This window comes from Vulpes lagopus, chromosome 19 (assembly GCF_018345385.1).
Source record: "Vulpes lagopus strain Blue_001 chromosome 19, ASM1834538v1, whole genome shotgun sequence".
Taxonomy (NCBI): Eukaryota; Metazoa; Chordata; class Mammalia; order Carnivora; family Canidae; genus Vulpes; species Vulpes lagopus.
The window spans coordinates 37601171-37614201 of record NC_054842.1 but is presented as its reverse complement, the minus strand read 5'-3'; positions in this window follow the sequence as shown (position 1 = coordinate 37614201).

Below are 13031 nucleotides of genomic sequence, written 5' to 3'. Positions count from 1 at the left end.
TCAGACAGGATCTCAGGGTCCTGGGGTCAAGCCCCAAATCAATCTCCTTGCTTGATGGGAAGCTCTGCTTCCTCTCCCTTTGCACCCCACCACACCCGACTTGTGTACTCTCTCAAATAAATAAATAAAATATTTCAGAAAAAAATTTAAATCCTCAGAAACAAAACAAAACAAAGCTAAGCCAAGCAGCTGTATTCATCATAACATCAAACTGGAATAAATATGCAGCAGATGGAGGATAAGTGAAGTGTGGTTTATCCATACATTGAGATACTACTCAACAATAAAAAAGAAGGAAGATGCATAACAATCACAGGGATAAATCTCACATACACAGTGAAAGAAGCCAGAATCAGAGGATATGCTGTACAATTCTCATTTGGCATTCTGTCTACTTGAACTGGGTGCATTTTATTGTATGTAATTATACTTCAATAAAATTGATTGTAAAAATGAAACCGTAAACATTTTAGAAGAAATCATGGGAGAACTCAAACAAACAAACAAACAAACAGATGTTATTTGGTTATGAAGAGGTTTCATCAAAACTTGGACTGCTTAAAAAAAAGGACTGATACATCTGATTATAGAGATGCAGATTTTCTGTAGGGCAAAGAAATACTATGTACAAAGGAAGAAAACAAGTGATCTAGGGAAAATATTTACAACCTGGTTTCTCTTGTTTTTAAAGTACTCTCACTGAAAGAAGGTGTAAATATAAATTAGTGTGGTCTCAAAAAGGAGCCTGATGAGGGATGTAAGTGTATATATTTCCTGAGGACTGTAGCTGGGAATTGGAGTTGGGCTGGGTTCATCATGGAGGGCTTGGCTTGCTGGAGGAAGCGATTTATATTAATAGGGCATATCCCATCTGTGCATATATGCAGTGCCCCACCTGGGTCTCAGACTATCAGTGGGCTGTTGCTGCCATTGCTGTTGGTAATAATGACCTTACACACTTGGGTGTAGGGTATTTGTGCACATTGAAGTTAAATAGGGTGGCACTGGGATCTAGGAGGATTTTCATTCCCAGGATGGCCTCCTTCACTATCCCTGTGTCTTGATCTTGATATAGAAAAAAATCCCTTTTTGTAAGTTTGTTTTCCCAAATTAAATCTTAAAAAGGAAACAAATGTGAAACTTCTCCCATGCATGATTTTCCTCCCCCACTGCCTTACTACCTAAGCATCTTCTAGAAACCTAGTTTCTGATTAACCAAAGCCTGGTCCTAGATTAGACTGGCTGACCCTGCTGATCTCACACCTGGGTCCTGGCTCCTTTCCCTCCTGGCTGTTCTGTCTGGATCCTAAATAAAGACCGTCTGGCTTCTAGGCCAAGGTCAATGGGGTTGGCAGGACGTCCAGGTCTGGTTGGATGCTGTGTCCTGACCTAAGCTGGCTTCCCAGTCTAAGGCCTTGGGCCCCAAGTCACCCTCCTCAGCCCACTCTGAGTGGTGTTTCTACTCTGAGGCAGGCAGCCTAGATGCCTTGATCCCTGCATTGGCCCCTGGTTTCTCTGGGAAGAAGTACCTTTCCTGTGTGTCCCAAAGATTCTCTCCTTTGTCTTCAAGCCAGTCACTATTTGCTTTGCAGTTGACTGTTTCTCTTCTTCAGGAGCTTTCTATGTATCTGAGCTCCCCAAAACCCCTCTAAATCTTCCTGGGTACCTATTAGGTGCCAAGTTCTTAGCTAGATGCTAGCATTAGCCCTGCCCTAAAGTTGCTCACAGTTTAGTAGAGTGGACATAAGTAAATAGGCATAACAAATCATGGCTGTGATAAAGGGAAGCACGGGGTGGGGAGGGAAAGTGGGGTCCTAGAAGGCAGAATAGCTCAGTGAGCTGAGATCCAGGGTGATCCCCTGAGGAGGTAATGTTGGAGCCCTGCCCTGAAAGGCAGACGGGGAGACATGCAGAGGAAGATGCCCCAGGCAGAAGAAATAGCCCGTGTAGAGCACGGAACAGGGGAGTGAGCTTTGAGACCTGGAGGCAGAAGAATCACACAGGTCATTTCCTCTGTTGGGCTGATCAGGAGCATCTTATTTACCTTATCGTTATGGCCTGTTCTATCCTTTATTAGCTGTCCAAAATCTAATATAGAATTTAGCAGCTTACCACAGGAAATATTTATTATCCCATCAGTTTCTGAGGTCAAGAATTAGAAGCAGGTTAGCTTCTGGTGGTTCTGAATCAGGATCTCTCATGCATTTGCAGTAAAGCTGTCTCCTAGGCGAGAGTCATCTTAAGGTTTGACTCGGGTTGGAGGATATGCTTCTCAGCTCACTCACATGGTTATTGTCAAGCTTCTTACCATGTGGCCCCTCCAAGGGGATGCTTCAGTGAGAGGGAGGGAGGGAAAGATAGGGAGAGAAAAGAAGGAGAAGAAGAAAGAGAAGGTGGAGGAGAGGGAGGAGGAGGAAAAAGAGAGCCCACAGAAGCCAGTCTTGTGTAATCTAATCTCAGAAATGACATCCCATCCCTTCCATTAGGTGCTATTGTGACACAGACCAACTTTAGTGCACTATGGGAGGGGACTACACAGGAGTGTGAATCTAAGAGATGGGATCATTGGGGCTATTTTGGAACCTGGGTACCACATATCTTATGGTTAAACTGGATTATGTCACCTGTGACTCAATGTGTAATAATGCAGACTTGGTCTCTCAGGCAGCCAGTTGGCTTCAATGGGGATCCCAGCTTCGCCTGGAGTCTCTTAGCATTGGGTCACCTTTCTTAGAAAGCGAGACATTTCCTTGCCTCTTCCTACTAGGGGAGTAGAGGTTTTCCTTTTGGTCTCTCAGATCTTTTGCTTCTAGTTTGTAGAAGTCCCCTACTTCTCATCCCACTCTGGGGATTTGGGACACACTCTGAGTTAGATGGATGACTGGTCTTCTCTGACTCAGCTAACAAATCATGTTTACCTTTTGAGAGTCTAGGTGCACCCAAGGGATGGCTCTTCCTGAACCTTATTACTCAAGTTTTACGATTCCAAAATATTAAGAGTTTTCATAAAGAGAAGAGAAAAAGCGCCATTGTGCACATCTTGAGGTGGTGATAAATGTGGTGTGGTGGAAACAACATGATCTTACTTTGCGGACAAATCTGATTCCATTATTGGTCAAGGTCTTTAAACTTTCTGAGCTTCCATTTCCTCATCTATGAAATGGGTTGCTCTGAAGATTAAATGAGAGAATTCATTTAAAGAAAGCATTTGCTGGAAATAGGTTGTAAGAATTGGTACTTTATTTATTTACTTAAATATTTTCCCCTCTTAATGGTACTGGCTTTGGTCTTATCAGTACCATCTTCTTTGAAGGTCCAACTTAATTTTTATCTCTATTTCAAATCTACTATGATAATCTAACCAACAGTGCCATCTCGGTTCTCTAGATTCAAATAGCCCTCCGAGTAAGATTACTTAATTACCTATCATCTTCTGTTCCTTTCTACTTACTTTTTGTCAGTCAGGGCTACATGGTTAGATTTTAGTCTTTTTCCTCTAGTAAAGCCCAACCCAGTAGTCACTCCATAATTGCCTGACAGTTGTTCAAGATGCCAACTATCCTTGTGGGGCTGGCTGCAAGGTGAATCCCTGCTATGAGCTCAAAAACTTTCAGGAGGGGAAGAAAAGTGAAGGAAGAGGGAGCAAAGTAGCTAAGTACAGATGCTATCAGGAATCTTTGCATAGGAAATTTTATATTACTTCACTTGCTATGATTTTGTTGAGTTTCGTCTACTGCCATACCACCCTGAACGCGCCTGATCTTGTCTGATCTCAGAAGCTAAGCAGGGTCGGGCCTGGTTAGTACTTGGATGGGAGATTTTGTTGAGTTTCCAAATGAACTGTTAAAACCCTCAGTTCAGCTAGCAACCAGCAGGGAAGCCATCAAACCAGATTGGGTTCATTTCTTTAAAACAGTGTGAATTAATCTTACTTCTGAAGAGGAAAACAGGCTCTCACTCTTTAAAACACTGCTTAAAATATACCAATCTAATATTAATCTGAAAATATAATGTAAATAGTTCTTCCTGCAAGGCAACTTGTGCTGCTATGTAAAAAAACAAACACCAAAACCCATGTTTCTTTGCCACAGTTGACAACATGTTTATCAATGTGGAGACTGTTTTATAATAAGAGAAGAATGGTTCCATTAAGGCATCAGCTTTATGGAATCTTGTGTCTGGCTTCAAGTGCTATTTAGAGCCTTTATGACATGTTTAACTACCGGTGTTGACAGCTCTCGCTTCCTGTTACCAAATGTGAATAAAATTACTCCTCATTTTAAAAAGTAACTTATATAGAGAAAGTTGAACTACAGGGTTGGTTCATTAAAGCACCATTCCCTTTATAGAACCTACTGTTGCATATGGGAAGGATTTCCAGCACAGCTTGTATTATTGGAAGTATCACAGAAGAATAACATTGCCGCAGTGCTCTGATAATGACCTAAGCAGTGGGTTATTTTGTGGGTATCTGTTGAAGCCAAGAAAGGGACTATTCCCCAGAGAAATTCCTGGTCATAAATAAAACCATGAAAGAGTTCTATTCATTTTTTTCCAGGAGCCAATGAATCCTAGGTCCAGAAACTTTAGCATCAGGTTGACCAAGCAATTTGGAGTTTTAGAAGAGGCTGGAAAATCAGTGATGGACTGAAGGGTATAGCCAGCCATGTCTCCTTGGCTCCCTAGAATCCAGCATGGAGTATTCAGGGAATGTTTGAACGAACCATGGTTAGAGCTGATGTCTCTTCAAGCTCATGACAGAGTCAGACAAGTCAGTGACTTTAGGAAAGAGTGACAAGCTCATATGTAATCTCTTGTCCTTCTTTGTGTTTGTTCTCCTGCTGAGAAAACTTAACTTTAGGATTACTGGTGGGTGAATGCAGCTAGAGGGGTCATGCCTGCCCCTGGCCTCTGACCCTGTTTGTGTGGGGAAAGAATCTAGACATAGCCAGAAGGCAAGCCAATGTCCTTTTGCTTGTTCTGGTGCTCCTCTAGGAATTCCCATGCCCCAAAGTGCTCAGTCTCCGACGAGGGCCCACTTTGCAAGTCTCCCTTTTCCATTTGGGAGCTTGCTAGTATTTTCCTTTTCTTCCTGGCAAGATGCCCACATCCTTGGTTCTGTGATCTCAGGAGGCAATCTGATAAATGAATTATACCAGCCAGCCAATGTATAACAATTCAGCTGTTACTCAAAGGGGTGATTCTATAGGTGTGCTAATTTGATTGCTGGGACAGGCCAGTGAAGGAGGCATCTTGTGAGTGGAATAGTCCTGCCCAAGGTAGTGACATCTTTCTCTCCAATGAGCTTTGTATGAGATTTGGGAGCATAGGTCTGGGTTTGGGTCCTAGCTCCCCAACTTGCCAGCTGTGGGATCAAAGTCAAGTCATGTTAATTTCTTCTCTAAAGTGGGGAAATAACTCTTCCAGTCCTCACAGGGTGGTTGGAAAGAATAGGCGAGTGTGTAAATGTAAAAAAGACTGTTGGACATTTGGTAAACATTTTAATGAGTATCATGCACAGACTAGCCTTGTCATGATTAGGGAATAAAAGTTGTGGTGTTGTGAAAATAAATCTAAATAATCCCTGAAATTACTGAAATTGTGGTGAGGTTTGGAGATAAATTTCAGAAATGCTCTGTAGGGCTCCCCTAACTCCCAAACCCTGCCTCCACTGCCCCACATGGGCCTCAGGGCCTGCCAGCTGTACACAGGAGGCCATTCAGAGAACCTCTTCAGGCATTCTTGAATGCCTCCTCTGGACCTGGGCACCACAAAAGCAGGAGTCCAGATGGGAGGAAAAGGGAAGAAGTGTGGAATGAGACTTGCACTTTGTTCCCTTTCTTGTCTGGGAGGTGGCTGGCGAGAGTGTAGGCCCCATATCTTGGACATTTGTGAAGGAGACCTGTGAACAGACAACTTGATGTCAATGTCAAGGTCACACTGAGTCAGCCCCAGAGGATGTCCAGTGCAGGGCCTTGTCTCAGAGGCCCCTAAGTAGAGGCAGCTTGAGGGAAGCCCTTGCTGACTTGCCTTAAAGTCTAGGGATGCAACCCATGCATTCTGGATAGTTCTCTTAGCTGCCTGTTACAGAAACGGATCTTGTTGAGATCAGAAGCACGAGAGGAGAAGTAAGGTGGAGTTCATTTCAGGCACAGTGGGAGGTTTAAAGGGAAGTGTCCTCCAGGCAGCTGATGGTGTTGCTAAGGGAGAGGGAGATTTGGAAGCCACCATCCAGGAGGTGGTAAGTGAAGCTGTGGAGTGGATAAGCCCATCAGGGAAATATGCTGAGTGAGGAGAGGGACTCCTACATGAGCCAAAGCCAGGGTGGCAGGAACCTGGGTGCAGGGAGCAGGGATGAAGGGGAGCAGATAATTATGTGTAATATGTGTAGAGAATTTCAAAAATGGTAACAACTGACTCAGACTCAGACAGCTGTTTATCATCATGAGTGCAGGTGATTCTAAACAATATCAATGATAAAATTCTTCCTTCTGGGGCAGATGACTCCCACCACCCCTTCTTTGGTGCATCATCGACTGTGTCCCCTTGTACCCGTTCACTCCTTGCTTGGAGAATGACTTCCCAAATGGTGCACTACTCTCCAGGTGTGCTCTGACCAAGTGCTGGTCCTGGGTTTGCCTGAAAGCCTGAGCAGAGTTACAACATGGTTCTCTCAGGAAAAAGAAGATGTGACCTTCGAGAGACAGAGAGAGATTCCTGAATCCAGATCCAGTCATGCCTGAGGGTTTCTCTAAAATATTCATTTGAGAGACCTACAAATTCCCTCTTGTGCCTAGTTTGATTTGTGTTTTTGGCACCTGCAACAGGAAGAATTCCAGTTATATAAATACCGTATGAGTAACTATAGGCACAGGAAATTGCAGAAGTATTTGGTTGTACACACAGTGTTCTGCTTTTCACCTAGCGACAGAGGCTGTGGTTTCTAGGTTTTTCTTGGGTTTGGTGACCCCTGTCCTCACTAAGCAAACAAACACACTGGCCAGTCACAGAGACACCTTTCTGTACACATCAGAACTCAGTAAAAAGCTGCTTGGACTCCATCCAAGACAATTATTTACAGAAGCTCCTAAAGCACATAATTATAGGGTCAGAGTGCTGGGACCTGCACCATGAGGGCAGATCCTGAATGTAACTTGAGTGAAAGACAAAAAAATCTCTGAGCTAGTTGAACCTGAATTTAGGGTCTTAAAAAAAGTCCATTGCCTAAGCTTAAAGTGAGGAGATCTGAATCCATGAGCATTTCCATGAGAAAGCTTTGAAGATACAATTTTTTTAAAAAAAGATTTATTTATTTAGGTATTTGACAGAGAGAGAGAGAGAGCGAGAAAGAGAGAGAGAGAGAGAAAGCAAAGCAGGTAGGGGGAGAAGCAGGCTTCCCATTGAGCAGGGTGCCCAATGCGGGACTCCATCCCAGAACCTCAGATCATGATCTGAGCTGAAGGCAGATGCTTAACTGACTAAGCCACCCAGGTGCCCCTGAAGATACAATTTTTAAAAGAAGCAGAAGAAGCTGTCTTAGGGTTTTTAATAATCCCAGGCCCAACACTAACCAGTAGTTGATACAGTGACTAAAAAAAATCAAACGTTTTCTCCTTAAGTAGAAAGATGATTGCAGCACCTTCAGGCCTGCAGGGTCCTTTTAGCTCATGATCTCTCTCCCTCTCTCTCTCTCTCTTTTTTATAAAGATTTTATTTATTTATTCACTAGAGACACAGAGAGAGAGGCAGAGACATAGACAGAGGGAGAAGCAGGCTCTTCTCAGGGAGCCCAATGTGGGACTCAATCCCTGAACCAGGATCACCACCTGAGCCAAAGGCAGGCACTCAACCACTGAGCCACCCAGGCGTCCCAGTCATGATCTCTTAAAGTGAGAGATCCTTTTTATGCCCAGCAATTCCCCCAAATGGCTGTGACTAGGCCTGCTTGGATCCTATCCCTGAACTGGTCACTAGTTGAGGATATAGGGAATGAAGATTGAATTCTTTGGGTCCTTTGTCTACCCGCCCCCGCCCCCAGAGGAATAGTAAGCCACATGCTCCTTGAATGACAGCCCCACATAATCCCATGCATTAGTCATGGTAGGCAGTTCCATGAAAACTGGAGGTGGGTTGATAGAAGGTAACAAAATGCCCATAGGAATCCTGTGAGTTTCAAAACTTCATTTTCTTTCACGTTTCTGCTCCCTTCTTTTTGATCACCTTGGTGTGCTCACACTTTGATCAAGACCTGTGAGTTGGATAAAACGTGTCATTCAATCAGGTTGCCCCTCTGCTCCTCCAGGCTGGAACTCTGCAAACTACATTTCCCAGAATCCATTCTCAGCTTGCTTCTGTTAGGTTCTTCCAACAGGAAGAGATTGGAAGGTGGGAGAAAAGGAGAACCCATTTCTTCCCCATGTTTCTGGAAGTAACTCTGGGCATAGTGGGGCAGAAGCTGTGGCCAGCCAGTGCAGGCTCCTGGGAATGGCAGCCTCAGGGGTGCATGTTCCTGGGCTCTGGGTGACAACACCATTTTCTCTTTTGCTTCTTCAGCTCCAGGGTTAGTAGCTGCTTCCCACAGTTTTTAATGTTTTGGTGATTTCCCTCTGTTGCTCCTTCCAACAGCTTGTAACCAATTCCCGGTATTAACTTCTCTCTGTTTAAAATACCTATGATAAAACAGAAATATTCTGTTTTCCTAATTGTACTAATATGGTTTCCATTTTATTTTATTATTAGAAAATCTTTGTTTTTCTGGGGTGCCTGGGTGGCTCAGTCTGTTGAGCATCTGATTCTTGGTTTCAGTTCAGGTCATGATCTCATGGTTGTGAGGTTCAGCCCCTAGTTGGGCTCTGTGCTCAGTGTGGAGACTGCTTAGGATTCTTTCCTCTTCCTCTCCCTATCCCTCTGCCATTTACCCTGCTCACATGCACACCTGTATGCTCTCTCTCTCTCTCAAATAAGTAAATCTAAAAAAAAAAGAAATTCTTAATTTTTCATTAAAAAAATTTAACATTGGGGCACTTGGGTGGCTCACTGGTTGAGTGTCTGCCTTCGGCTCAGGTTGTGATTCCAGGGTCCTGGAATCCAGTCCCACATTGGGCTCCCTAAAGGGAGCCTGCTTCTCTCTCTGCCTATGTCTCTGCTTCTCTCTCTTGTGAATAAATAAATAAAATATTTTAAAAATTAACATTAAAGAGTTCATTTAAAAGACTCACCACCATACATCTCCAGAACTTTTCCATCATCCCAAACTAAAACTCTGTACCCATTAAACAATCCCCATTGTACCTCCCCATTGTTAACAATCCAGCCTCTGTCAACTGCCATTTTATTTCTTGTCTCTGTAAATTGGAGGACAACTAGAATCATATGATATTTGTCATTTTGTGACTGCCTTATTTCACTTACCTTAATGTCTTCAAGGTTCATCCATGTTGTAGCATGTGTCAGAATTTCCTTCCTTTTAGACCTAAATAATATTCCATTGTATGTATATAACCCATGTGGATTATTCATTCTTCTGTTGCTACACACTTGGTAATATGATAGCTTGCTAGGGCTGCCGTAACACAGTACAATAGATTTGGTGACTTAAACAAGAAAACTTATTTTCTCACAGTTCTGGAGCTAGATGTCCAAGGGTTAACAGGGTTGATATCTTCTGAACCCTCTCCCCTTGGCTTGTAGGTGCTGTCCTCTACCTGTATCTTGGTCTTTCTTCTGTGTGCGTTTGTCCTAATTTCTTGTTCTTATAAGGACAGAGGTTGTATTAAATTAGGTTCCCACACTGGTGACCTCATTTAACCTTAATTACCTCCAAATATGGTCACATTTTGAGGTAATGGGGATTAGGACTTTAACATGTAAATTGGTTGGTTGAGGGGGCACAATTCAGCCCATAACAGGTTGCTTCTGCCATTTGGCTATTCTGAATAATCCTGCTATGAACATACACAGAAATTTATTTGAGTCCCTTAGATATATATATGCTAGAGCATATGATAATTTTATGTTTAATTTTTTTAGGAACTGCCTTGCTGTTTTTCACAACAGCTATACCATTACACATATCCACCACCAATGCACAGAGTTGCAGTGTTTCCATATCCTTTCTTGTCTCACTTGACATGTTATGTTTTGTTTTGTTTATAATAGCCATTCATCCTTACAGGTGCCAAGTGGTATTTCATTGTGTTTTTTTAAATGTTTATTTATTAGAGAGAAAGAGAGCAAGCCAGAAAACACAAATGGGAGGGGCAAAGGGAGAGGGAGAGAGCATCTCAAGCAGACTCCATACTGACCATGGAGCCTGGCATGAGCTCGATCTCATGACCCTGAGCCAAAACCAAGAGCTGGATGCTTAATTGACTGTGCCACCAAGATGCCCCTCTCATTGTGGTTTTGATTTGCATTTCCCTAATGATTAGTGATGTTGAACACCTTTTATGTGCTTACTGGTCATTTGTATATTTTCTTTGGAGAAATGTCTACTCGAGTCCTTTGCCCACTTTTATACATTTATACTTTTAAAAGAAATATTATTAATGCTCTAGCAATAGTAATTGAACTTCTGATAAAATGGGGGAAATATTCATCAATAATCCCTAGATCTGAAATGACCACATAATGGGCAAATAATTGGTATGATCTTTCAGAATCAGTTATAGCAAGGTGGCAAAGCAGGTGGGCTGAAAAGCTGGTATTGCCTGACGTTTGATTCCTGGTTCCTCCACTTACAAGCTATGTGACCTCAGGCAAATTTTTTAATCTCTCTGTACCTTAATTTCCCTACTGATAAAACGGGAATAATAATATTATCTACTTTATAGGATTGTTACAAGTATTAAATGAGTTAACAATTAGAACAGTGCCAGGTACAAAGCAAGCACTTAATATAAATTTGCTATCATCTTTATCATCCTCTGGGTCCCCACATTCTGGGCTGCTTCGACAACTGGGCACCTTCTGATGTTCCTTCCCCTCCCCCCCTCCACTGGGAGTGTTTCCCTTTACCTAGTTATCCACAAGGCAAATAGATATATGTATGGAGCAGCTACTCTATGCTGAAAGCTTTTTACATATTAACTTTAATTTTTACAATTAACGCCAACCATAGCCTGGTAATCATGAGCTCAGGCTCAGAGATCAGCTGGGAGGGAATCTGGCTTCAAATTCCACATTTCTTCTAATTATGTGACCTTGGACAAATCTCTTCACATCTCTGAGCTTCAGTTTCTATGTTTGGAAAATGACAAGAGTCATTTCTACTTTACAGGGTCACTAACGTATTAAATAAAATGAGGTCTATGAAGCACTTAGCACACAGTACCCAGCACATAGTCAATGCTTGATAGATATTTGTAATCATTGTATCCATTTTACAGATGAGGAAACTGAGTCATAACTGAAGTTCTTGCCAAAGGTCATAAAGCTGATGTTGACCGAAGATTGACCAAAACAATGTTCTTTATTATTTCCTTTCAATCTGCATACATGATTGCTATGATTTCCTATTGTTTTCAAAAAGATTTTATTTTTTAATTTATTTGAGAGAGAGACACACACACACACAGCAGGAGTAGCAGCTGAGGGAGAGGGAGAAGCAGACTCCTTGCTGCGCAGGGAGCCTGATGTGGGGGCTCAATCCCGGGACCCTGGGATCGTGACCTGAGCTGAAGGCAGCTGCTTAACCAACAGAGCCATCCAGGTGCCCCTGCATTTCCTATTGTATGATAAGAGTACAGACATAATTTTGTATTTTAAAAAATGTTCACATTGGAGCATAAGTAACTGTCATAGTTATGGAGATGAGAAGGTCTGCCTACATAATGCTCCACTGAATACTATAGCATCTTCATGCCCTTATAACCTTGGTCTTCTTGGATTATTTTCTCGGGATAAATTCTCAGAAATGGAGTTTATTGTGTCGATGGGTGTTAACCTTATTTTGATCCTGGATACAGAATATCCTGTTGATTTCCTAGAGTTAATCAATGGTAATTATTTCTGAGCTGTAGTTTATTTTACAATCTCCTAAAAATAATTGGAACATTGGTAAAGAATGACTAAACTTGAGATAGATATGTAGTTTATCTTGTAATCTCCTAAAAATAATTAGAACGTTGATAAAGAATGACTAAACTTGAGATAGATATGTATCCAGGCTGAAAGGGAATGAATAGGTTGGGAAGATGATAATCATGTTTGGAAACTATGGAAGTAGCCCCAGTTACCATATGTAGGTATATAGTTCTTGTCTACTCGATGTGATGCTCATATTGTATGGTTAAGGAGTATGTACATTCCCTATAATTGACCAGCTCAGTCTCTGGGCTTATGTAGGAGGTGGTAAGTGTTACCAGATGGTAAACTTGTTTACTGGGTCCTGCCAATCACATGGTTTACCTCCAGAAGAAGCCTCTTGCTCTTAAAGGAACCCTGCTATGAGGTGCAGGTGCCTGAGTGGGAGTCACTCTTCAAATTCTTGGTCAGGGTGTGAAGTCCAGGAGAACAGGACTCACATCCTTCCTCATGATTAGTCTCGAGATCTACAGAAAGTTCTAAGAGCCTTTGTTCCTTCATCTACATAAGGGAGGGTTTGATAAAGTAGTTAATAAATACTTAATAAGCTTTCAAAGAGCTTTGCATCTATTAAATCATACAATTCTCAGCTCTATGAGGGAGGTTTGATCATTACTCTCATTTTACAAATGAGAAAACTGACACACGGACTGGTTAAATAATGTGTCCAGGTAATATAGTCAGTAGGTGTTGAAGCCAGGGTTTAAACCCAGGCACTCAGACTCTAGAGTTTCCATCTTCAATAGCATGTACTAGTTGAGTAATACAGAAGGTCAGAAATCTTTAGCTTTAAGGGCTATTGTGAAAGTTCACAAAGATGGCACATCTGATATATGGCTTCTGGTCTCTTTAGTCTACAGAAATAGTAGATCTGCTAAATATGCCAATGACGTTTATATTGCCAAACCTAATAAATTTCTGTTTTCATCTTCCCTGACCTCTCAATA